The sequence below is a fragment of the Octodon degus genome, unplaced genomic scaffold, assembly GCF_000260255.1.
Source record: "Octodon degus isolate 3935 unplaced genomic scaffold, OctDeg1.0 scaffold00093, whole genome shotgun sequence".
Classification (NCBI taxonomy): Eukaryota; Metazoa; Chordata; class Mammalia; order Rodentia; family Octodontidae; genus Octodon; species Octodon degus.
In genome coordinates this window covers 410,753-415,647 of record NW_004524669.1, presented here as the reverse complement: position 1 = coordinate 415,647, position 4,895 = coordinate 410,753, and the positions used below count along the sequence as shown (strand labels likewise).

The window sequence follows — 4,895 nt, the reverse complement described above, 5'->3', positions numbered from 1 at the left end:
AAATTACCTTATCTAGGTACTCTGTTACAGCAGCACAAAGTAGATGAAGAATAAAAACATCTGTCTGAATGGTATTAACAAGTATCAAAAGTCACACAAGATTGAGACAGAAGACTAAGGAGATGCCCACAACAAACAAATGCACTGTGGGATCTTAGATGGGACCTGGGAACAGGAAGGATTTAAGAAAAAAAAAAAAAAAAAGAAACAATATAAGATTTCACTAAACAAAGAAATAGGAATTCAACAATGGTTGTATTATATGATGTTATCTTCAAACTACAAAAATTCCATTTTATGAAAGAAAGTATGTAATTTTATAAAATTAATGTATGTGTGCTGTTACACCTGGTAATATTTATTTGGACCCTAATGATTGCAGAGGTTGGCTTCATGGATATGTGTTCTACACCATGCAGAACCCAGGGGCAGTGTATGAACAGGTCCTGCAAACACAGCTGCAGTGGCTTCTTGAGGCTGTGGGACAGCCCACCGAATACCTCATATGACTGCCACAAAGACGCTAAGTCCTTGGAGAAGACTCTCTCTGTAAGTCCTCAGGCTCTGCAGTCCCATGGGAACACTTAAAACCTCAGGGTTGATAGTGGTGGGCTGGACCTCATTCATCATCAGATCAAAGTTGGGGTACAATGATCAAAAGGGCAAAAATGATCAATGAAAACAGCACACTCCTATGCTGATGCCCCTAGTAGGATTAATCATTCTCTTATTTATGTGGAGCTCTTTACTTGTGGCTCTTCATCTGCCTAGCACCCCGAGTTCATGCTATTTATGTATCTTTCTACGGCTTCAAGCAGCTCATGAGCCCTAAAAGGCAATGCCCCATAACTGCTTCATCTGGAAAAGTGTCTAGGGGATCTCTCAGTACGGCTATTTCAAAATTAGTTTAAAAATATTCTGAAGAGAGAACCAAAACAAAAGTAAAAGTTAATGTCCTTTTATTTCTTGTGTGTGTGCATGTGTGTTGTACTGGGGACTAAACCCAGGGCCTCGAGCATGCAGAGTTAAATCTTCAGCCCTTTTTTATGTTTCATTTTGAGACAGGGTCTCATGAAATTGTTCAGACTTGCTTCAGAATTGAGCTTCTCCTGCCACAGACTCTGAAGTACCTGGGATGATGGCATGGACCACTTCACTTAGCCACATGCCTTTTTCTTTATTTCACTATAGAGTTTAAACTATGTTAAGTAATCTTTACCTTTATAATTTGAGAAACATACAAAATGTACATGGGGAAACACAAACCATTAGCTGATTTCTGATAGCCGTTAAAATGCTTGCAGAGAAATAATTATTTAATGTAATGAAACTGGGTGTTAATAGTTGAGACTTGTTTAGTAGTAACCCCATTATTTTGACATCTGTTTTATTTATGTATTTATTTATTTAATGTCTCTAGTTCTTTTGGCCAGTGTGTGTATGTTATCTGTGCGCTCACAGTCCGTACTTGACTCTGGCATTGCTATTTGCTGCATGGGTTGGCAAAATCCTACTGCTTACACTTGGCTCCTATGAGATATTGGCCTCCGGAGCAGAAGCTTAAAGTGGAGATAGATGGGAGCTTGGTTTTATTTTATTATTACTTTTATTTATTTATTTATTTATTTATTTTTTTAAAGATTTTTTTTAAAAAATTTATTTGTGTGTGTGTGGCCAGCTCAGCCCACCAGAGGGCGGGGCTGGCTGGCATGTGGTGCTGGGGAATTGAACCACGGTCCCTGATGCTTTAGCTAAACTTGTTCTAAGTAGGTGCTTTAGACCACTGAGCCATCTCACCAGCCCCGGGAGCTTGGTTTTAAAATAGATGAATAACACCACCTTTATAGTAAAGTTATTAAACCGGAAATGTGAAGAAGACTAATAACTTTTGTTTCAAATTTTCTGTAACTCTTCTTGGCATTCCTTTCCATAACCTTTGCTGTCTTGCTCTTCTAGTTTATAGTTGCTCTTGTCCAGATTTTTTTTTTTTTTTTGATTAAAACATTCATAGGGGCCAGGGAGATGGCTCAGTGTAATAAGTGCTTCCCTGGCAAGCGCAAGAGCCTGAGTTCAATCCCCAGTTTATTTATTCCGCCATAAACAAATAAAAATAAATAAAAAATTCATAATTTAATAAATACCAGTTTGTTCACAGAACACATTTTTGAGACAGGGTCTCACTATAGCTCAAGTCAGGCTGGCCTTGAGCTAACTAGATAGCCCAGGCTGGCCTCAAAATCACTGCGCTTCTTCTGCCTCATTCTCTTGAGTGCTGGGATTTTGGGTATTCACCACCAGCCCTGGCTAGAACACTACTTTTTACTTTTTTATTTTGTTTGAGCCAGGGTCTCACTATGTAGTGCAGGTTGGCCTTGAGTTCATATTGTAGCCCAGGCTGGCCTTAAACTTGCAATGATATTCCTGCCTCAGCCTCCTGTGTGCTGGGATTACAGGCATCTGTCACCACACCTAGCAAAATAACTCTTTTTAGTAAGAAATATTTCAATAAAATTTTAGGGTTCATTTCAGCTAAATGATTTCAACAGTTCATCAGACTGACTTCTTCCCTGGTACAACTTTTTGCTTTTTTGTGTGTGCCAAAAATCAAACTCAGGACCTTGTGTTTGCCAGGCAGGTGCTGTACCACTGAGCTACATCTGAACCCACCTGGTATAACTTTTGAGTAAGGATAAAAATAAAACACTCAGGGCCAGGGAGATGGCTCAGTAGAATAAGCGCTTCCCTGGCAAGCGCAAGAGCCTGAGATCAATCCTTGGTTTCACATAAATAAATAAATAAATAAACAAATAAATAAAATACGTAAAACACTCATCCCAGTGGAAAATAACTTTTTCTAGTAACTGGCTAAGAAGAAACTGCTTCCTTTGTATCTAGCAAGAGAATTCCAGAAAGCCATCAATTTAGAAAACACACTGCTAAATCTGTTAAGATTCTTTTAGGAAAATAAAATATAATAGATTAGTTTTACAATGAGACCAAGAATAAGAGTCAAATACTATAAAAAACAATTGAAATCTCCAAAACATGGGATATTATTCAGTCATAAAAAATGACAGGAAATAGTTACATGCTATAATATGCATGAATCTTGAAAACATGCCTAGTGAAAGAAGCCAGACACAAGTCGTATGTTGCATCGTTCCACTTCCATGGAATGTCTAGAACAGGCAAATCCAGAGAAAGCAGATTCATGGTCGCCAGAGGAGGGGGAGAGTGAAATGCTCGTGACAACAGCTTTCCTTCAGGCACATTCTGTACCCTGATGGCAGTGATGGCTGCACAGCTTTGGAAACAGACTAACAGCCGTTCACCACCAGCTTGTGCAGTTTGAAAGTGTAAGTCTTATGTTTATGTGACTTGTATTTCAGTAAGAACAATTTTTTTAAAGGGAAGGAGGTTTAATGAGCAGTTTGGCATGAAGAGAAATTGTTCTAAGGGCCTAAGAAAGACATGGAATTTGATACTTATGTCTCTGCAAGGACAAAGAGTGGAAGGAAAAAGCACAGAATAGAATACCCAATAATTATATCCCTGCAAACCTAAACATTTTAAAAAAGGTTTAAATCACATTCCTCATACCAGAAGATAAATCATTTTTTGCCTTTTTGACAAGAACTTGGTGCTCTGCTCAGTTTTTGAGGTATAAAAATATCACTTGCAGCCCTTTTATTCTGCAGCAGCACTTCCATCCACTTGAGCTGTGTAGGACTTTATTTATTTAGAATAGGATATATGTTTCCAAAGCATGCCAGGAAATTATATCCTAACCATCTGTAGTTGCCTCAGTGAAACTCAGACTCCTGGATTTCTCTTTTCCTCATTCTCCGAATTTTAATCTGTGTGGTTTTATTCTGTGAGTTAACTGAGAAGCCTGTTGGTTCTGTGAACTAAGCACATTCCTTCAAAACCACAGGCATCTACTTCTCACTGGATTTATGACAATCACAACATTGGCATGCAGGTGAAAAAGAACTCCGTTTGCTTTTCTCATCACACCTCCACTTACCTCAGGGAACCCCACTTCAGTGGACACGAAATGAAGGTAATTGCCGCCATCCTAACCAAGCCGGAGTATTCCCCTGCACTCTGCACGATTTAGGCTTTCTTCAGCACAGCTTTACAACTCCAGCCAGCGAATCATCCCAGCTTTGCTCGGTGGATGATGGTAAGGTTTCAGTGTGAGCATTTCCAGCAGACACAAGAGCAGAGGAACTCTCCATCTTCAAAATAAATCCCTGAGGTGATTCTATGCCACAGCCTAACGAGCTTATGGATTAAACTATTTTAGAGGATAGAATGGCCTAAGAACATTAATACATTGAACTCTGGAAGATTAAGACTTAATCCTTTGTTCCACACACACACCGATCACTCTTAAGTATTTAATAAATATTTAACAAAATTCAATCTGTATTATGTGTAAAAATAAGAAGCTAGGTTTAAATTTTTCTGTCTCCCCCCCCACCCCATCATACAACACCATACCCAAGCAGGCGGATTCCAGGCCTGTGTGAGTAAGAAGTAAAAAATTGATAAGAGGTGGAAGTCCTTATACCTTATATGGTTGGAGAAAAAGGAAAGTCTTCTTGTCTGTGCTTTTTTTTTTTTTTTTTTTAGCTCACTGCTGGGCAGACTGTTGTACAACAGAGGAAAATGAAAAGTTAGTACTTTTAACTAAGAAGTATTGATTGCAGCTAAAAAATGTTGTATAATAAAAAAGTGTTAAGTTCACATTCCAAAAGGCCTTAATAATTGGTAACATTTCTCATGATAACACAATTGATGCTAAAACTATAAAAAAGGTTTATTTCATAAAGAGTTGTTTGGGTTCAGAATGGCAACACTGAGTAAAAGGTGTAGAGTACATCAGTGTA

At 38.4% G+C, this 4,895-nt stretch overlaps 1 pseudogene; it reads right to left on the bottom strand.

Annotated features, from left to right (window-relative positions):
• Positions 1 to 3,213, bottom strand: part of LOC101565800 — a 12,395-nt pseudogene extending 9,182 nt beyond the window's left edge.
• Positions 3,214 to 4,895: the final 1,682 nt, after the last annotated feature.